This window comes from Meriones unguiculatus, chromosome 20 (assembly GCF_030254825.1).
Source record: "Meriones unguiculatus strain TT.TT164.6M chromosome 20, Bangor_MerUng_6.1, whole genome shotgun sequence".
Lineage (NCBI taxonomy): Eukaryota > Metazoa > Chordata > Mammalia > Rodentia > Muridae > Meriones > Meriones unguiculatus.
Genome location: NC_083367.1, coordinates 11,513,384 through 11,536,048, shown reverse-complemented (window position 1 = coordinate 11,536,048; position 22,665 = coordinate 11,513,384).

Sequence of the window (22,665 nt, the reverse complement as noted above, 5' to 3'; positions counted from 1 at the left end):
CACCCTCTGATGTGGGTGACTAGATGCAGCCTCCAAGTCTATCAATCAAAGGATTTCTTCTCTCTGCTGTTTTTCTGAGGCATCTTAAGGAAGGTTGTGGTGTAGGCCCATTTCATCCCATTGCCTCACGAACCAAGCATGGGCTGTTTTTTCTCTTCATAGGGAGCCCCCACCCCACCTCACCCCAGGAAGCTGTAGGTGTGATCAGAAGAGCAGGAGTACAATAGGAGAAAGTGGCCCCGAAGTCTGGACAGATATTTCTGAGGCCAGTTGTGTTTCTGAATCTTCTTGAATTTGTTCTCAAATGTGCCCTCTCTGCTTTACAGCGATACTCAGGGACCCTCTGCCCGGGGGCCTTGCTGATTTTGACACTGCCCAGTCTGAAGCTAGCTGAGAGGAAGCTGCTAATTTCCTTTTGGGCCAGCGTGTTAGGAACTGGTTTTAAAATGGCCTCTGATTGTCTCAGAGAAAATTTCTATCACTCCCAACAGCTTTCTCCCTGGTGGCAGGAGCCTGAGGTGGCTCATCACTTTTGGCTATTAGTTATATAGAGAGTTCAAGGTCAGCCTAAGATACGCGAGACCCTGACTTAAAAGGCTGATTTTTTGAAGCACTTGAAAATGAATATAGTTAATTGAAGACTTTGTCCTGTAGTAACTAGGAGGGTATGATGGATGATATTCACTTTCAGTTTGGCTGGACTCAGAATCACTTCTGAGACTTACCTCTAGACATACCTGTTGGTATAATGTTCTTGTGGAATGTGTATAATTTACCCTTGTTGATTAAATGCTCATTTCTCTACCCCACTATCTGGTTTCAATCCAGACATTGCATTGTGATGTTTATTCTAAGCATCACCTGTCTCAACTTTGTGTAAACATGCCACCATTTGTTCTCTGTATTGCCAATGAAACAACCAGACAGTGCTGCGCAATGGAGAAAAGAGGGTGGGACATCCTGGTCCTGAGGGAGGAGAAGAAAGGGACTTGGAGAGGAAGGAGGGGAGAGATCAGCAGGAGAGGACTTGTAACCACAAAGAGAAATGAACCAGACCTAAGATATGACTAAAATCAAGAATAATGAGTGAAATCTGAGTGGTAGGAAGCTATACAGGACTGGAGTTAAGATGGAGTAACTATTGCCCAGCATTGTGCTCTATGTTAATTAAAGAAATCCTAGTCTCTGTGTGGTGATTTGGTTTAGGAATAACCACTGTTTAACTAAAAGACAAATCAATAATAAATATTAATAACCAACAACACATACCTATGAAAGTCTTTCCTGAAACAGTTGACAGAGGAGGGACTATCCATCCAGAGTTTGGGCAGCATAATTACATGAGCTAGGACACTAAAGTGAAGAAAAGGGTCCAGAAGAACATCAACAGAAGTCATTGCTCTCTGTTGCCAAAGTTCTGATTAAACATCTTAATTATACTCATTTCATTCAAGTACTACTATTATCACTTCTTCTTTTTTGCCATCTTCTTCTTCCTCCTTCTCCTCTTCTCCTTTTTGTACTGGTGGCCACATTTGTTCCTCACTGGTGCAGGTGTTGCTGAGAAAGGTCTTACATCACACATAATAAGTCAATGCTCTAGTAACACATCCAGTCTCTCAGCTGACAAGAGCCTCAGTTCTTCTATTCCCACAAAGGCATTAATATTAGCCTTAGAAGCTGAAGGCCCGTGTGAGGATCAGTGGACTGAAATGCTCTTATCTTCAATAAATCAATGCCTACTGCCACTCCCAGATCTGGAATGGTTTCTCTTTGTTTAGAGGTCATCAGTGTATCAGTAAGCCAGTTTTTTGTTTGTTTGTTTGCTTGCTTAGTTTTTTGTTTTTGATTTTTTTGTTTTGTTTTGTTTTCTTTTTGAGAAGGGGTTTCTCTGTGTAGCCTTGGCTGTCCTGGAACTGGCTCTGTAGACCAGGCTGGCCTTGAACTCATAGAGATCCATCTGCCCCTGCCTCCTGGATGCTGGGACTCAGAAAGATTTTGTTTATTTATTTTATGTCTGAGTGTTCTATCTACATGCATACCAGAAGAGGACATCAGATCCCATCATAAATGGCTGTGAGTCACCATCTGTGTGGTTGCTGGGTATTGAACTCAGGACCTCTGGAAGAGGAGCCAGTGCTCTTAACAGCTGAGCCATCTCTCCAGCACCAGTTTATTTTTTCATTTAGCATTTCTAGCTGTTTTTAGCAAGAAGGTATCCTGAATGTGTCAGCAGCATCAACCATATTTAGTGAAAATTGTACCAGTTTATTTTTCAGAAAGCATGCTGATGAATCTGTTGTAGTTACACATTTGTGGACAAATTTAACAGACAATGCTTGATACTAAAACTACAAATGTAGGGTGTTTTTTTGTTCCTAAGCTTAAAATGGGGTTTCTATTATTCTGCACCCAATATATGAGCATCAAAATTTTTGTTGGGGCAGAAGGAGATACTGTTTCTAATGGAAACAGCTGGTGTTTACATAGTCTGCATTCCGAAAGGTCACAGGATCATTAATGCAACATTATCTTGCTAGAAGTGGTTGTTCAAGCTACAGCAATATTATGTTCAGCTACTGCCTGATGATTAAGGGAAACTTCAAAATAATGAAATGTAGACAGTGAATGTATAAAAATAGTAGTAGCTGAAAATTTCCAGATGATGTTGATAGTGGAGAGAGAAAGAAACCAGGTGCATCAAAGACAATCTCTGGTCACATGCAAATACTCAGATCTTCCTTCAGGCACCAGATGGCGGCGGGGCTGACACCTACACTACAGTGCTTTGGCTGTCCCAACAGCATGACAAAGGTCTCATATACACGCACACATTTCTTCTGTTATAGAAATTTCCAGTGAGTAAGACAAGTGAAGGCCTAGTTCCAACCATCTGCTGGCAGACATGTCTACAACTGCCATCCTTTCCAAACTGTTTCCTGTACACAGCATAATTACAGGGCATGCGAGGCGAGGCTGGACCACAATCTGCCTGGAGGGGTCCAGAGAGACAGTGGAAGTAGGGGATGCTTGAAAACAGGGGGCCTGGGGGAGGGGAGAAAACAGCAAAGACAGGTGGAGAGAAGAGTGAAGCCAGAGTGATCACGCGCAAAGCAGGGGCTGAAGAAGCATCCAGGAGCATGGTGTCTGATTTTCATTTTTGAGTCTCTGATGTGTAGTTTTAGGGTTGAGAAGCTAAAGTGTTTTAAGGCTATGAAGGTTATGTGCCATGGATTCCACTCCCTCTAAATTTCTCATAATTAATTCCCAAGCAGCTTGTGTTTCTCTACCATCCTGTAAGAGGTTTAGTAAGTACTTAAAAATGGCAAAGAAATAAAAGCAACACTGTAGAGTCCTAAGATCCCATGAGTAAGTTGCAAACATCTGCACCACATATGCCAGCTAGTATTTACTGAGTTTTTGTTGTTATTGTTGTTGTTGTTCTTATTTGAAAGCTGTGCATTTTGTTTTGCTTTAGGTACATGATATTGGTCATGATTTACTATGTTTCAATTTTTGCAAACAAAAAACCAAACAAACCCAAGACAAAACAACAACGAAGAAACCTGTCTAGCAAGCAATGCAAAGCAATCAAATCTATAGACCAAATGATCTGTATTTTCTTCCCTAACTATGTTTCCCTACTTTTCAAACTGGGTTTGCTCAATGGCTTGGTTGTTTTTCTTTTATTGTTTTTTTTTAAGTTCTTCTATATATTTATATTAACTATGTTTCTGGATTCCCAGTTTTTCCATTCCTTAATTTTTTCCCTCTTCTTTTTGAACAATTTACCTACAGTTCCTCCTACTGTTAATAAGCTTTCCCTCACTGGAGCAAAATGACCACAATAATTAACCTTTCATAAAACAAGACTCTTCGGGGCTTGAGACTCCAGAGGACTCAGTCTTTGGTCGCCTGATCCTTTGTTTCTGAGCCTCTGGTGAGAGAACACACAGCATTGCTCACCTTGAGCCAATCAGCTTCCAAAGTGTCTGCCTCTGCACACTGCTGCATCAAGACCAAGCCTTCGGAAGTTTGGGGGACACTGCTGTATCAGTAAGCAAATCCTCATAAGTTTGGGGACACACGCTTCACATTTAAGCTGCTACACACTCGAGGACGCGTCATCTTCCTGTCCATCAGTTACTGCTGGTTCCGTTTTTTCAAACAGTATCCAAGGCCTCACTGCGCTTGAACTAACCGCCGACCCCCCAGATATTTGTCCATCCTCTTGAAACCCAGACAGCCTACATTTCAGGATACGCTCTTGGAAATGCTTTAAGATGAACAGAATTTTCGTAACTCTGTAAATAACTCTTAGTCCAAAACTAAGAGTTTTAGTTATAAAAACTAAAGTCCAAGTGGATTAAAGACCTCAATATAAAACCAGACACACTAAACCTGTAAGTATAGATGGATAGGTGAGGAGGATAGAGAAGAAGGAGAGATTGCTTAAGGAGGACAGGCTGTAAGCAAATACTATTGGTATAACTTGTATTTATAGTTCTGTTTATTTGTTTAGATATCGTGGACATACAATATTTAAAATGTAAGATCTGAGGATTTTCAACACGTATTTATAACCCTGAAACCATTACAATAGCCAACATGACATTCATTTCCATCACCCTTAGTTTCTAGATGCTTCTCTGACATTCAGTCTTCCATAATTCCCTATATCTCAGAGAAGTACCAATATGCTTTTTATCACAACATATTAGTCCGCAAGAATTTCATATACTCGTTCTATGAGACCACAGTCACCTTGATACCTAAACCACACAAACACCCAACAAAGAAAGAGAATTTCAAACCAATACTCAATAAAATATTCACAAACTGAATCCAAGAACACATCAAAAACATCATCAACCATGACCAAATAGGCTTCATCCCAGGAATGCAGGTGTGGTTCAATATACAGAAATCTATCAATGTAATCCACTATATAAACAAACTGAAGGAAAAAAAAAAACAAAACCACATGATCATCTCCTTAGATACCGAAAAAGCATTTGACAAAATGAAACACCCATTCATGTTAAAAGTCTTGGAGAGATCAGGGATGCAAGGCACATACCTAAACATAGTAAAGACAATAGACAGCAAGTCTACAGCTAACACCAAACTAAACAGAATCTTAAATCAATTCCACTGAAATTTAGGACGAGATGGGACTGCCTACTCTCCCTGTGTCTCATCAACATAGTACTTGAGGTCATACCCAGAGCAATAAGACAACTAAAGGAGATCAAGGAGATACAAATTAGAAAGAAAGAAGTCAAGTATCACATGCATAGATGATATGATAGTATACATAAGTGACCCCCAATATTCTACCAAGGAACTCCTGCAGCTGATAAACATCATCAGCAAAGTGGCCGGATACAAAATTAACTCAAAAAAAACCACAAACAAAAAAAAAAAAAAAAAAAAAAAAAAACAACACTAGCCCTCCTGTATACCAAAGACAAATGTGCTCAGAAAGAAATTAGGGAAATAACACCCTTTAAAATAGCCACAAAAACAGTTATCTTGGTGTAACTCTAACCAAGCAAGTGAAAGACCTGTATGAAAAAAAAAAAAAACTTCAAGACTCTTAACAAAGAAATTGAAGATGATATCAGAAGATGGAAAGATCTCCCATGCTCATGGATCTATAGTATTAACATAGTGAAAATGGCCATCCTGCAAAAACCAATCTACAGATTCAATGCAATTCCCATCAAAATACCAACAAAATTCTTTACAGAACTTGAAAGAACACTTTTTAACTTCATTTGAAAAAATGACAAAACAAAACAAAACCCGAAATAGCTAAAACAATCCTCTACAATAAAACAACTTCTGGAGGTATCTCCATCTCTGATCTCAAGCTGTACTACAAAGCAATATTATTAAAAACTTCATGGTATTGGCATAGAAACAGACTGGTCAATAAATAGAATCAAATCAAAGATCTCCAAATAAACCCACACATCTATGGACACTGGATTTTTGAAAAAGAAGCCAAAACCATACCATGGAAAAATTAAAAAGATAATTGCTAAAAAGATAACATCTCCAACAAATGGTGCTGGCCTAACTGGATGTCTACATGTAGAAACATGAAAATAGATCCATATTTAACACACTGCACTAAATTAAAGTCCAAGTGGATCAAAGACTTCAACATAAAACCAAATACAATAAATCTATTAGAAGAAAAAGTGGGGAAGAGCCTTGAACTCATTGGCACCAACACCAACAGCTCAGGCTCTAAGATCAACTATTAATAAATGTGACCTCATGAAACTGAAAAGCCTCTCTAAAGCAAATGACACTGTCAAAAGCAGAAAATGACAGCCTAAACTGGGAAAACATCTTCACCAACCCTACATTTGACAGACAGCTAATAGCCAAAATATATTGAGAACTCAAGAAATTAAGCTCTAACAAACGACATAATCCAATTAAAAATGGGGTACAGAGCTAAATAGAATTCTCAACAGAGGAATATTGAATGGCTGAGAAGCACTTAAAGAAGTGTTCTGGTGTCTGGAGTATTCTTCAGGAAGATGAGAGAGGTCCACCAGTGCTGGTCCAACTGGATGTCTGCATGCAGAAAAATGCAAATAGATCCATACTTATCACCCTGCGCAAAACTAAAGTCCAAGTGGATCAAAGACCTCAACATAAAACCAGACACACTAAACCTGTTAGAAGAAAAAGTGGGGAAAAGCCTGGAACTCATTGGCACAGGAAACAACTTCCTGAACAGAACACCAACAGCACAAGCTCTAAGCTCAACAATCAATAAATGGGACCTCATGAAACTGAAAAGCTTCTGTAAATTGAAGGACACTGTCATCAGAACAAAATGACAGCCTACAGACTGGGAAAGGATCTTTACCAACCCTATATCTTTCAGAGGGCTAGTATCCAGAATGTATACGGAACTCAAGAAATTAAAATACAAAGTATCAAGTAATCCAATTAAAAATGGGATACAGAGATAAACAGAGAATTCTCAATAGAAGAATTTTAAATGGCAGAGAAACATTTAAAGAAATGCTCAACATCCTTAGTCATCAGGGAAATGCAAATCAAAATAACGGAGATTTCACCTTACACCCATCAGAATAGCTAAGTTCAAAAACTCAAGTGACAACACATGCTGGAGAGGATGTGGTGAAAGAGGAACCCTCCTCCATTGCTAGTGGGAATGTAAACTTGTACAACCACTTTGGAAATCAATCTGGAGCTTTCTCAGACAATTGGGAATAGTGCTACCTCAAGATCCAGATATATCACTCCTAGGCATCTATCCAAAAGAGGCTCAAATACACAACAAGGACATTTGCTTAACCATGTTTGTAGCAGCTTTATTCATAATAGCCAGACTCTGGAAACAAACCAGATGTCCCTCAACTGAAGAATGGATGCAGAAATTGTGGTACATTTACACAATGAAATACTACTCAGCAATTAAAAACAAGGAAATCATGAAGTTTGCAGGCAAATGGTGGGAACTAGAAAAGATCATCTTGAGTGAGGTATCCCAGAAGCAGAAAGACACACTTGGTATATACTCACTTATAAGTGAATATTAGACATATAGTATAGGATAAACCTACTAAAATCCGTACATCTAAAGAAGCTAAGCAAGAAGGGGGACCCTGGGTAAGATGATCAATCCCCATTCAGGAAGGCAAATGGGACCAAGGTCCAAAGAGGGAGAAAATAGGGAACAAGACAGGAGCCTACCACAGAGGGACTCTGAAAGACTCTACCCAGCACTGTATCAAAGCAGATGCTGAGACTCAGAGCCAAACTTTGGGCAGAGTGCATGGAACCTTATGAAAGAAGGGAGGAGATAGAAAGACATGGAGGGATCTGGAGTTCCACAAGGAAAGCAACAGAACCAAAATATCTGGGCAAAGCAGTTTTCTCTGAGACTGATACTCCAAATAAGGACCATGCATGGAGATAACCTAGAACCTCTGCACAGATGTAGCCCATGGTAGCTCAGCCTCCAAGTGGGTACCCTAGTAATAGGAACAGGGACTGTCTCTGACATGAACTCAGTGACTGGCTCTTTGATCACCTCCCCCTGAGTAGAGAACAACCTTACCAGGCCACAGAGTTAGACAATGCAGCCAGTCCTGATGAGACATGATAGGCTAGGGTCAGAGGGAAGGGGAGGAGGACCTTCTCTATCGGTGGACTTGGGGAGGAACAGGAGATGAGGGAGAAAGGTAGGATTGGGAGGGGAATGAGGGAGGGACTACAGCTGGGATACAAAGTATATAAACTGTAATAAATAAATAAATTTTTAAAAGAATGAAAAGGCCAAGATGGGGGGAGGGGGAGAAATGTTCAATTTCCTTAGTCGTCAAAATGACTCTGAAATTCCGTCTTATTCGCCTATCAGAATGGCTAAAATAAAAAAAAATCAACTGACAATATATGCTGGAGAGGTGTGGAGAAAGGGGTGGGAGTGAAAACTTATACAACCACTTTGGAAATCAATCTGGCCCTTTCTCAGAAAATTGGCAACAACTCTACCCCAAGACCCAGCTATACCACTCCTGGGCATATACCCAAAAGATACTCTACCACACAACAAGGACATTTGCTCAACTATGTTCATAATGGCTTTATTTTTTTAAGGTTATTTTTTATCTATCTATCTATCTATCTATCTATCTAATCAGTTTATTCACTTTGTATCCCAGCTGTAGTCCCTCCCTCATCCCTTCCCAATCCCACCCTCCTTCCCTCATCTCCTCCCATGCCCCTCTCCCAGTCCACTGATAAGGGAAGTTCTCCTCCCCATCCATCTGACCTTAGCCCATCAGGTCTTATCGGGACTGGCTGCATTGTCTTACTCTGTGGCCTAGTAAGGCTGCCCCACCTTCTCAGAAAGAGGTGATCAAAGAGCCAAGTGGCTTTATTCTTAATAGCCAGAAACTGGAAACAACCTACACTGAAGAATGGATAAAGAAACTCCGGTACATCTACACAATGGAATACTATTCAGCTATTAAAAACAAGGACATCATGAAATTTGCATGCAAATTTACATGTGCATGCTGCCTCAGGCTCTTCGAGTTCATATAATTTGGCATCCTGAGTGAGGTAGCCAGACCCAGAAAGACATGCATGGTATATACTCTCTTAGAAATGAATATTAGCCATAAAATACAGAAAAACCATACTACAATCCACAGACCTAAAGAAGCTAAGTAATAACAAGGAGGACCCTAGGGAGGATGCTTAATTCTCATTCATTAGGGTGAACAGGATAGACACTAGAAGCAGTTGAAGAAAGGGAACAGGATGGGAGCCTACCATAGATGTCCTCTGAAAGACTCCACCCAACAGAGGATGGAGGCAGATGCTAAGACTCACAGCCAAAGTTAGCGCAGAGCACAGGGAGTCTTATGGAAGAGTGGGGAGATAGAAGAACCCAGAGAGGACAGGAGCTCCACAAGAAGACCAACAGAGTCAACCAATCTGGGCCCAGGAGCAGGGGGTCAGGGGAGGTGTGCAGAGAGTGAGGCACCAACCAAGGACCATGCCTAGAGAGGACCTAGACCCTCTGCTCCCCTGTAGCCTATATGCAGCTCAGTCTCCATGGGGGTTCTCTAGTAAGGGGAGCAGGGGCAGTCTCTGGGGCGACTTTGGCAGGACACAGAGGAAGAGGATGCAGGCAATCCCGATGAGACTTGATAGACTGGGGTCAGTCAGTAAGATAAGAGGGATCCCTCTTTCTGAGGACTAGGGGAGGGGGGAAGGGAGGGAGAGTGGGGTAGGGAAGAGGTGAGGGAGGGCGTTATGATCAGAATGCAAAGTGAATAAATTTTTTAAAAATAAATTAAAACATAATTTAAAACTATTCCTGCCCCCCAAAAGAATTTTATATAAATAGAAAACTGTATGTATTCTGTGTGTGGGGGTGAGAGTGTGTGTGTGTGCTGAGATAAGGTGAGTATCTCTTATACATAGTATTTGGGATCAGACACATCTCACTTTTCAGTTTTTTTTTATATTTGGAAATATTTTTCATGGGTTTTCCATGTGTGGGTCCCTAATCCAAAATTCCAAAATTTCAAAATCTGATATGTTCCAAAAGCTCATTGAGAGTCACGTCACTTGCTTTTCATTTTCCCCTTTCATTGAAGACAGATTTTTTTCTCACATAATATATCCTAATTATAGTTTCTCCTCCCTCTGCTCCTATCAGTTCCTCCCCACCCCCTCACCCCCATTCATATCCACTCCCTTTCTGCCTCGCATTAGAGAACCAACATACTTCTAAGGAATAATAAGAAGATATAATAAAATAAAATATAAGATAAAGCAAACTAACACATCAAAGTTGGATAAGACAAACAGAAGAAAAAGAACCCAAGAGAAGGCATAAGAATCAGAGACCCATCCATTTACATGTACATGCTGCCTCAGGCTCTGTGAGTTCATAGGAACATCTTGTTGATCTAGATATCCTTGCTTTCTTGGTGTCCTCCACTCTCTCTGGCTCTTACACCCTTCTGCCTCCTCTTCTACGGGGCTCCCTGAGCTCTGAGGAAGGGATTTGATTGAGAAGCCACTTAGGTTGAGTGTTCCAAGGTCTCTCATTCTGTGCACATTGTCTGTCTGTGGGTCTCTGTATTTGTTCTCATCTGCTGTAGGAGGAAGAATCTCTGACGATGGCTGAACAAGGCACTGATGTATGGGTACAAGAGAATGTCATTAGGAGTCATTTTATTGCAACTTTTTTTTTCAAAGAACAATAGTATTTGGTTTTACCCTGGGCCTCTGGGCTATCTAGTCTCTGGTTCTTGGTCTTCCAAGCAGGGTCAGATATGGGTCCACCTTGTGGAGGGGGTCTTAATTCAGATCAGCTATTGTTTGGTTACTCCCACAATCTTTGTGCCATCATTGCCAAAGCATATCTTGCAGGCAGGACACCATTGCAGATAAAAGGTGTGTGGCCAGCTTGGTGTTTGTTTCTCCTTTGGTGGACTGTAGAGTACCTCTTTGTACCAAAGAAGTTTGAACACAAGAATGAAGGTTCTGTGTTCCTGTTCCACTTCTCCATACGCAATGAGTTGTGTAGATGTGGTTGTCAGTAATGGGCATTGCTGTCAGCTTGTGGGGAGAAACCTATAGTTTTGGCAATAGTCTTGTTTTGGGGTTACCATGAGACTCCTCTGGCCAAAAGCTTAATTATATGCAAACCAATCTCGATACTGGAAGTTTCATTTGGTGACATGAGATGGTCAGCTGGGGCTCTGTCTCCCCAGTATTTGGTGATTTTATTTAGATCACCTTCATGTGTGTATTTTAGGAAGTTCTTGCTGTATTAGGTTTTCATACTATCCCTCAAATGGTCCTTAATTTTAGCTGTCTCTCCCTGTACCCTTTCTCTTATCCTCCTCTTCCTTTCCCCTTGATTCTCCCATTCCAGCCCCCATCCATCCATAACTATCTATTCTATTTCTCTTCCACAGCGAGAGCTGTTTATACCTCCCACACAGTCACTTACTCTATACCTACCCTCTCTATGGGCTGTAGTTTGCTTCTCCGTGACTTAACAGCAAACATCCATGTATTTGTCTTTCTGGGTCTGCAATACCACCAGGAGGGGCATGGTAGATCGTGCTCCTAATCCCAGCTCTTTAGAGGTGGAGGCAGAAGAACTGGGAATTCCAGGTCATAGTGAGGTTCAGGCCAGCCTGGGATTCATGAGATCCTGCCTCAAAAATCAAAACATTGACATCTGCACATAATTTTATACATAAACAAATTTTATATAGTAACAAAAAGCAGTAATGTATAAAATATGCAGTATGGCATGACCCAAGGCTGCTTCATCGTGTGAAAAACAATGTCAAAACTATAGTGATAAGAAACAAATTTTTGGTAGGAAGAGAAGGAAAAGGGGAAGGAAAAGTGCTTGGGGTGGTAGAACTGTTCAATGGGGAAATTATATAAATATATATTATATTAATAAATACATACATCATTAATATAATATGTTATGTTAATAACTATAATTTATATAGTTATAAATATTATATATAAATATAATACATATATCATATATAAATATATGATAATATAGTTTACATATTCTCCCAAAGTGAATTTTACTGACTATTAAGTGATGTATAATTTTTTTAATGTAAGGGGACCACAAATAAAACAAACATAATAGCTGGTCATTGTTGAAGAAGGGCTATGAGTAGGTCAAGTACAGAAGCTTTCAAAGTGAACTATTAAAATCCTCACCATGAACATAGCAAACACCTTGACTTTACCATTCCCCTCTTACTGCCTGTCCAGCTCTCAATTTTTTTTGTTAGACAAAAAAGATTTGACTAGACACAATTACCCACACGATTTTGCTCTATTACTCTCTGAGGTCACTTCAGATTTTTTACTTAGATCGCCATTGACCTTCTGATCTTTTTGTAGCCAAAACAAAAGCCATTCTATTGTATGCATTCTTGAATTCTACACCACCATTCAGCATCATTTGTTAGTTTCCCTTCTCGGTTTCGGTAACGTCAATCATGCTCACTCTTTAGTATTATTTTTCTCTTTTCACACCTTTTTAGTTTCACTTTGTCTCCTCTTTACTAATCTTCTAAATATGATGTGTATGAAGACTAGACCTTTGACTCCTATAATGGTTGGTGTTTGTCAGGTTGACACAATCTAGGGTCCTCTGAGGAAAAGGAACCTCAATTAAAAAAAATACCTCCATCAGATTAGTCTCTAGTCAGTCCTGTAGGACATTTTCTTGACTAATAATTGTTACAGGAGGATCCAGCCCATTGTGGGCCTCAGCCATCCTTGGCAGTTGTTCCTGAGAGATATAGGTACCTGAATGTGAGCCTGAGAGCAATCCAGGAAGCAACATTGCTCCAAGGTCTCTGCTGTAGGTTCCTGCCTTGACTTCCTGCCCCGACTTTCCCCAGTGATGGATTGTGACACAGCAGCTGTAAAATGAAATAATTAATTTCCTCCCCGAGCTTCCTGAGGTGTTTATCACAGCAGTCGAAAACCAGCCAAAACAACCTCACTTCTCATTTGCTCTGCCCTTGTGCCAAATGACGAGAGACTATGACTTTAAATACTGTTGGCTTGAGATTGACACATTATCACCTGTAGCCTTGACAGCATGCAGAACATCCACAGTTGCACATCTAGCAACCCACTTGACACCTTTGTTTGGAAGTCTAGCCAATATCTTGACGATAATGTATCCATAGAATTAAAATAGTTTGCTCTGTACACCTGTGTCCCATCCACACATCCCAGGAAACTGCTCTATCCCTCAGCCTCTGGAGATTACAGCTCAGAATCATGCTTGGCTCCTCTGTGCCAACATCAGCTATGCTTCTGAAGAATAGCAAATGCCTTCAATTTCCATTTCTGCTAAGACCATAAACACCACATTCATAGCTTGCTTGCTTGCTTTCCTTATTTACTTGGGTTTTTTTTTTTTCTTTACCTGTTTCTGGACATTTCTTTTTCAATTTCGATTTCAATTTCTTTTTCTCTCCTTCCTTCTTTAACAAATGTTTATGTTAAATTTAAATTATATAACTTTATATACAGTTTTAAGAATGGTGCTGATTACATATTAGTTGTCCCACACTGAAATAGTCTGTTGGTCTGGACATAAACTGAAGAGAAATTATTTTATTCTCTTTTATTGCTTTTGTTATGAAGATTTAGTTTGTTTAGTTTTTCTCTTAAGTATTTACCAAAGATCTGTATGTTGCAAACTATTGCCATATTTTTGAGAATATCTTAAATCCAATAGTACAATTATTACAAAAAAGGCAATATTGTTGCATACAGTAGAATAAGAAAAATGGAAATAAGAATCAACAATTAAAACGAGAACTTTACAAGTGTTTGCTGGTATTAGCTAAATAAGAAGTTCAGAACAGAGACATCAATGCAAGCCCCTCTAGGTAGCAAGCTCCTCTAGCAGGAGGATGGCTATACCCCCACAGCAATTCCTTTCTGTCTGCCATGTTTCTTGGACATAATTTGTGGAGGAGAAAATTAAGTTAATTTTTAGTGTGCTCATTTTTTTATTGTGAAGAAGATCCAAAATGTTAACAGCCATTATTATCATAGCTGATTATATGTTTCAAATTATTGTTGCATCATCCCTCTATTTTTCTGACCTCCATCTTGCGTCAGTAAAGGTTGGTCTTAGTTGTACTTTGACAGTTAGATACTCCTAATGGGCATGGTGCACACACCTATAATCCCAGCCCCAGGGAGGCTGAGGCACGAAGAATGTGAGTTTGAAGTCAGTCTGAGCTAAATAAGACTTTTGTCAACAGAAAGAAAAGTAAAAATAAAAAGAATTCTTTAAGTATGTTTGTGGACACCTTTGGTAATCCAAATGCCACGCTAATATGGACTTCTTGAGCGCAGCTTGTCCTAAAGCTTGGGTTATATTGATCTAACCTTTTATAGTATTGGTTAAAATGCTCTGCTATCTAGGGATATAACAGTTAGAGGAAGAAACTTTCCATGGTAAGATCAAAGCTTTGAGTAAATAGAAATGTGTGGTCTTCTGTTGACCCTCAAGGTTCTTCCTGGTTTCTTTCTTTTTTTTAAATTTCATGTGGTTTTAAAAACCAAACAAAAGCCTGTCAGTGGTGGTGGCGTATGCCTTTCAGGTACATGCCTTGGGAGGCAGAGGCAGGAGGATCTCTGTGAGTTTGAGGTCAGCCTGGTCTACAGAGCAAGTCCAGGACAGTCAGGGCTACACAGAAAAAAATCTGCCTCATGATATGGCACATGTGTGCCCCCATTAATAAAGTAAAAACAGAAAAAATAACTCAAGCAATAAAACAATATTATAGGCTTATAACAAAATAACTCAGCAAAGACTTCTGCTATGACTTCAGTATTGACCTGAGTATAATAATATGTGTATGTGACAACCTCCTGGTACTATAAGCTTATTTTCTGACTCCCTGTGGTAAATGATGTCTATCTTTAATGTAGCTCCTTTGTCTCCCCACCTCCCACACGTATTTGCATAACAATTGGTAGTCCATATTTAGTGTTTTCATGTTATGATTCATAACTATTACTGCTGAGCCAGAAGGTAGCCTCCTTTTTCATGACAATGATTATCTCCAGTTTTTGTTTTATTAATTTTCCTCTAGTGCACACTTCACTGGTCCCCACACTTATGCAGCAGGCTCTTCACTGACTGAGGCATCTCCCTTGCCTCCTACTCACATTTTAAAGGGTATTTTCTTGTTGATGCAAAACCCACATGTCTCATCTTAAAGGGAATAAATACAAGAGAGTTTATGCTGGATCAGTTTTGAGTGGCCAAGGCCAGGAACACAGATTTAAGTTACTCCAAATTTCACATTCCACTATTGAAGCTGTTTCATGAAGTTCTTACAGTTTGACAGAACAAAGAATGTCATAAATCAAGGCAAGCTTAAAAAACATTAGTGGGTACATCAGAGAGGCTGTCATAGCAAGATGGGAAACATTTCTCTGGTGCCATTCTTGCCTTGTTAGGTTGGTAGAAACTAGTCAATAGTGATAAGTTAATAGATTCCAAAAGGTTTCTATTGTTTGCTCACAAGGTGCCAGCTCAGACACAGAGGTGGGCACGGAAGGTCTTCGGGGACGGCAAGATGGCTAGAAGCAGCCCAAGAGAAGGTGATTGGCCTTCGACCTGCGGCAGTCAATTCTCTCCACAGTGCTGCAGCTCGGGTAAGTCTCTGCAGACATGGCTTCTTGCCAGGAGGTTTTGCTCGCATGATTAACTCAAATCCTACTCATTTAAACGTAAATATTATATTTAAAACCTTCACATTTACATTTAGTATGGTTTTTCTCAAATACTGTGGCCCAGCCGAACTGATACACAAGTTAGCTATCATAGGAGGAGACCAAGAATTTGACAAATGTTAGCAAAGTTCTAAAGTTTTTCTGTGGAAAGGGTTCTGTTCCTAGTAGCCTAACCTTCGAAGTCTAACTATGTCTGGGTTTCATCTCTATTTCTGCTTGCACCTGGAGCTCTGTTTCTGGGTACCAGTGTTTTGAAAGCCAGAGCAAATGCTGGGGGCTTTGGTGCTGTTTGCATTGGTAACCAGCGGATTCTCTTTTTGTAAGCTTTGTTCCTGTTCTTTAGACTCACCATTCATACTTTAACATCATCTCTTGAAGTATTTATTAAGGTTTAGTTCAATTATGCATTTTCATCTCTGTTACTTCCCTTCTCAGTATCAACTCTTGAAATTATTTAGTACATATGCAAGTTGTGTGAAGCGTGTCTGAAATGTGAAAACTAACACCTTACATGCAGGTGCGGTCTACATCCTTATGAAGGCTAATGTGTCATCCCATAACTCTCAGATCGACTTCATCAAACACTGCTTTTGTTTTGCAGAGTGTCTTCAGTTTGCTTTCTTTTGCTGCACTAAAGACCATGACAAAAAACAAATTGAAAAGGCAAGGACTTATTTTGCTAAAGTGTCTTATTGTAATTCATCGTTCAGGAAAGCCAAGGCAGGAACTCAGGCCAGAAAGGAACCTGGAGGCAGGAACGGCAGCAGAGGCCATGGAGGAATGGTGCTTACTGGCTTACTCACAGGCTTGTGTTCAGCTATCTTTCTTATACCTCCCAGGACCACTTGACCAGCAGTGCCCACAGTGGACTAGCCCTCTCACATCAATCAGCAATCAAGAAGATGCTACACTGACAAGCCAAACAGCTAAGCTGATGAACACATTTCCTCAGCTGAAATTCTCTCCTCCAGTGACTCCATTATGGCACACAGCTAGCACTCTGCACCTCTCTGCCTTGTGTTCTCCTTCTCTCTGCTCTCTTTCCTTCACTCCTCATTTCTGCTCCGCTCTCTTACTCTCCCTCTCTCTCCCTCCTCCATCTTCCCTTTCCTTGTTTAAGACAGAGTCGTCCTGTGTAACCCGAGTGGCCTTGAAGTTAAGACCCTGCAGGGATTATAGGTATGCATCATCATGCTGATAAGCCACGCTACTTCAGGCTGCAGAGTCAGCATTCACCAGGCCTGCCCACCTATTCCCAGATAATCTTCTCTGCGCCACCACTACATATGGACCAACATCTTTCATAGAATCCTGGTCCAGGTCACTTTGTAACTTCTGAGATATTGTTAGGATACCTTCTGTGCTGTGGGCTGATGAAACAGGTGTGAACTGTGTGCATTTGTATGTTTATCCTCAAGAGTCTCCTTTTGGTCACACACTGCATATTCCCAATCACTCCGTAAGCAACGGGATCAACTTTTAGCTGTTCAGATGAAGTAGAGCCAAGAGATGCAGGCGCCAGGATAAGCAATGTTGTGTGTGGCAGAAGGGATACTGGGAAAACCATCCCATTCCTGAGTTACCCTAAACATGTAAGCAGGGGAGCTGTGCCACTTATTTGTTATTTTTAAAGTTCATCTAGAGGAGGACTTGGTAGCTTTGCTCACTTGCTGTGTGGAAAATACAAAACACAAGTACCCAAAGAAAAATAATTATTTTACTAATTAATTCAATTTATATCTTTTTTTAAATTTTTTTTTCAATGCAGTTTATTCAGGAACCTTGAACAATCATCTGACCCTGGGGAAAGCCAGCCCACAGCTTAAATAGCCTCTGGGTAGCCAACCCCAGCGTGACACGTGGGCAATGCAGATAGGTCCACATACATGGAAGCAAGCCAGATCCTCAGCCTTAGCCAAATGTGGAGTTGTTCGTGACAGAGAGCACTCACCATCGGGAAGGTGGAAGGCGGAAACCAGCTCCATCTTTAAGGCATAGCATTCCGCAGCTCTCTACAGTTCCCCCTTTTTATTTTGGATGCATCAGGCAAGAGTAGAGGTCTGATCTCTGATATTAGAAATAAATTGGGACTTTGTACTGATGTTCATTTAGGTGTCATCCACCCAAAGAGCATCAGACCCGTCCAATACCTTTTTCTCAGAGGCGGGACCTGGGGCATCAACCCACATGCAATCAGACATGCTCTTCTCTGGGTCCAAAGCAGCTGACCCTGAGTGCAGTGCTTAGCCTCGCATCCTGAGCGTAACATTTTAGCTTTTTATGGTAGCCAACCATGCTTGGGGAGACTGTCCTGCTTCAATGGCTGTAAAGGCCTGAATGATCATGGCTGCATTACACTGTTGTGAGACTCTAATCTTGCATATATACCACAGGCAAACCAAGGAGACCAACACCAGAAGGCCTGCTAACGCTCCCATGCCCGCCCATTCCTTCAGATGATTCATGGCTGCAGCAATCCATGATGATAATCCTGTGGCTAGTCCTGCGTCCACTCTGGTAGAATTTACTGTGACAATGGCCACTCTCAGCTGCTCCATCGTAGTATCGAATTCTCCAGTCCAATTACCCTAAAATATAGCTAGATAATTGTTTAGACAGATTTGCAGCACAGGAAAAATTCTCATGTTATATGCTAGTGACTCAAAGTCCAGCATATTTTCATTGACAGCCAAGTTGAGCGATTTGCCATAGGGTATCAATTTGCTCCTGCACGGGGTCAATCCTCTGATTTAACACCATCAAGCTTCCTTTTAGTTGAGCATTAATTCCTTTTTGTACAACTAAGGCATGAGCTACATTGGCTAAATGATTATTCGGGGTCTGAGCAGTCTGCCCAGTATGACTCATGGCTAATGCCCCGGTGGTAGCTCCAACAGCCGCCAATGAAATGGCAGTAACAATGGTGGCTGTAGTTCCAAGATCCCTTTTCTGTCTGAAGAGAGTCATAGCGTGAGGGGCATCAACGGGCACAGGCACCCAGCGAGGCATGCGAGTAACCAGGGCATACCTAAATTCACTAGCATTCCAGCATTGGGCAAAAAAGCAAGTATCATTACCACAATTATTTGGCTCTATCTGGCTAATAATGAATAAAAATAGGGGATATAAACAAACAGGTGTGGGCTTATAGGAAATATTATGAGAAGCCTTAACCCCCTCGTTGGAACATCCTACATCAGTTCTAGAACTAGCAGTGGTGGTGTCTGAGGTCTGAGTAGGTTCAGGAGACCATTGCCCCCAGGGGCGAGACGTGCTCCATGCCAATTGACTAACTCCATGTTTTCCTCCAATTTGAAAGTCATTTAAGGTTCTTAAATTAATTTTTTCCCTTTTTTTAAAAATTTTCATCAATTACACTTTATTCATTCTGCATCCCCCCATAAGCCCCTCCCTCCTCCCCTCCCAATCCCACCCTCCCTCTTCCCTCTGCTTGCATGCCACTCCCCAAGTCCACTGATAGGGGAGGTTCTCCTCTCCTTTCTTATCTTAGTCTATCAGTTCACATCAAAAGTGGCTGCATTGTCCTCTACTATGGCCTGGTAAGACTGCTCCCCCCTAGGGGGAGGTGATCAAAGAGCAGGCCAATCAGATTATGTCAGAGGCAGTCCCTCTTCACATTACTATGTAACCCAATTGGACTCTGAACTGCCCTGGGCTACATCTGTGCAGGAGTTCTGGGTTATCTCCATGAATAGTCCTTGGTTGGAGTATGAGTCTCTGGGAAGTTCCCTGTGTTTAAATTTTCTTGTTCTGTTGCTCTCCTTGTGGAGAACCTGTCCTCTCCAGCTCTTACTATTTCCCAGTTCTTACCTAAAATTCCATTCACTCTGCCCTACAGTTGCCCATCAGGCTCAGCATCTGCTTTGGTAGTCTGAAGGGCAGAGGCTTTCAGAGGCCCTCTGTGGTAGGTTCCTAGGTTGTTTCCTGTTTTCTTCTTCTTCTGATGTCCATCCTCTTTGCCTTTCCGGATGGGGATTGGACATTTTTGTTAGGGTTCTCTCTCTTGCTTAGTTTCTTTAGATGCACAGGTTTTAGTGGGTTTGTCCTATGTTGTATGTCTATATGAGTGAGTATATACCATGTGTGTCTTTTTGCTTCTGGGACAACTCACTCAGGATGATCCTTTCCAGATCCCACCATTTACCTGCAAATTTCATGATTTCCTTATTTTTCATTGCTGAGTAATATTCCATTGTGTAGATGTACCACAATTTCTGCATCCATTCTTCAGTTGAGGGGCATCTGGGTTGTTTCCAGCTTCTGGCTATTACAAATAAAGCTGCTACAAACATGGTTGAGCAAATGTCCTTTTTGTGTACTTGAGCCTCTTTTGGATATATGCCCAGTAGTGGTATGGCTGGATCTTGAGGAAGGGCTATTCCTAGTTGTCTGAGAAAGCGCCAGATTGATTTCCAGAGTGGTTGTACAAGTTTACATTCCCACCAGCAGTGCAGAAGGGTTCCCCTTTCTCCACAACCTCTCCAGCATGTGTTGTCACTTGAGTTTTTGATCTTGGCCATTCTCATGGGTATAAGGTGAAATCTCAGGGTTGTTTTGATTTGCATTTCCCTAATGGCTAGTGAGGTTGAACATTTCTTTAAGTGCTTCTCTGCCATTCGGTATTCCTCTACAGAGAATTCTCTGTTTAGCTCTGTTCCCCATTTTTTAAGTGGATTACTTGGTTTGCTGCTTTTCAGCTTCATTAGTTCTTTATATATACTGGATATGAGTCCTCTGTCAGATAAAGAGTTGGTGAAGATTCTTTCCCAATCTGTAGGCGGTCGCTTTGTTTTGATGACGGTGTCCCTTGCTTTACAGAAGCTTTTCAGTTTCATGAGGTCCCATTTATTGATTGTTGCTCTTAGAGCCTGTGCTGTTGGTGTTCTGTTCAGGAAGTTTTCCCCTGTACCAATGAATTCTAGGGTATTTCCCACTTTTTTTTCAAGCCAATTTAATTTGTCTGGTTTTATGTTGAGGTCTTTGATCCACTTGGACTTCAGTTTTGTGCAGGGTGACAAGTATGGATCTATTTTCATTTTTCTACATGTAGACATCCAGTTAGACCAGCACCATTTGTTGAAGATGCTATCTTTTTTCCATTGTATGGTTTTGGCACCTTTGTCAAAGATCAGGTGTCCATAAGTGTGTGGGTTTATTTCTGGGTCCTCTGTTCGGTTCCATTGATCCACCATTCTGTTTCTATGCCAGTACCATGCAGTTTTTAAAACTGTTGCTCTATAGTACAACTTAAGATCAGGGATGGAGATACCTCCAGAAGATCTTTTATTGTAGAGGATTGTTTTAGCAATTCTGGGTTTCTTGTTATTCCATATGAAGTTGACAATTTTTCTTTCCAGGTCTGTAAAGAATTGTGTTGGTAATTTGATGGGAATTGCATTGAATCTGTAGATTGCTTTTGGTAAGATGGCCATTTTTACTATGTTAATCTTGCCAAGCCATGAGCATGGGAGATCTTTCCATCTTCTCGTATCTTCTTCTAATTCTTTCTTCAGAGATTTGAAATTTTTTTCGTACAACTCTTTGACTTCCTTGGTTAGGGTTACTCCGAGGTACCTTATGTCATTTGTGGCTATTGTGAAGGGTGTTGTTTCCCTAATTTCTTTCTCAGCCCTTTTGTCTTTTGTATACAGGAGGGCTACTGATTTTTTGGAGTTAATTTTGTATCCGGCCACTTTGCTGAAGGTGTTTATCAGCTGTAGGAGTTCCCTGGTAGAGTTTTTGGGGTCACTCAGGTATACTATCATATCATCTGCAAATAGTGATAATTTGACTTCTTCCTTTCCAATTTGTATCCCCTTGATCTCCTTCAACTGTCTCATTGCTCTAGCAAGGACTTCCAGAACTATGTTGAAGAGATATGGAGAGAGTGGGCAGCCTTGTCTTGTCCCTGATTTCAGTGGGATTGCTTTAAGTTTCTCTCCGTTCAGTTTGATGTTGGCTATAGGCTTGCTGTATATCGCCTTTACTATGTTTAGATATGTGCCTTGTATCCCTGATCTCTCCAATACTTTGAACATGAATGGATGTTGGATTTTGTCAAATGCTTTTTCAGCATCTAGGGAGATTATCATGTGGTTTTTTTCTTTCAGTTTGTTAATATGGTGGATCACATTGATGGATTTCCATATATTGAACCACCCCTGCATACCTGGGATGAAGCCTACTTGGTCATAGTGGATAATATCTTTGATGTGTTCTTGGATTCGGTTTGCGAGTATTTTGTTGAGTATTTTTGCATCAATGTTCATAAGGGAGATTGGCCGGAAATTCTCTTTCTTTGTTGAGTCTTTGTGAGGTTTAGGTACCAAGGTGACTGTGGCTTCATAGAATGAATTTGGTAATATTCCTTTTGTTTCTATTTTGTGGAATAGTTTGAAGAGAACTGGAGTTAGCTCTTCTTTGAAGGTCTGGTAGAATTCTGCGCTGAAGCCATCTGGTCCTGGGCTTTTTTTGGATGGGAGACTTTTGATGACTGCTTCTATTTCTTTGGGGGATATAGGACTATTTAGTTGATTTACCTGGTCCTGATTCAGCTTTGGTAAGTCAAATCGATCAAGAAAATTGTCCATTTCATTTAGATTGTCAAATTTTGTGGCATATAGACTTTTGAAGTAAGTCCTAATGATTGCTTGGATTTCCTCAGTGTCTGTAGTTATATCCCCCTTTTCATTCCTGATTTTGTTGATTTGGGTGGTGTCTCTCTGCCTTTTAGTTAGCCTGGCTAAGGGTTTGTCGATCTTGTTGATTTTCTCAAAGAACCAGCTCTTGGTTTCATTGATTCTT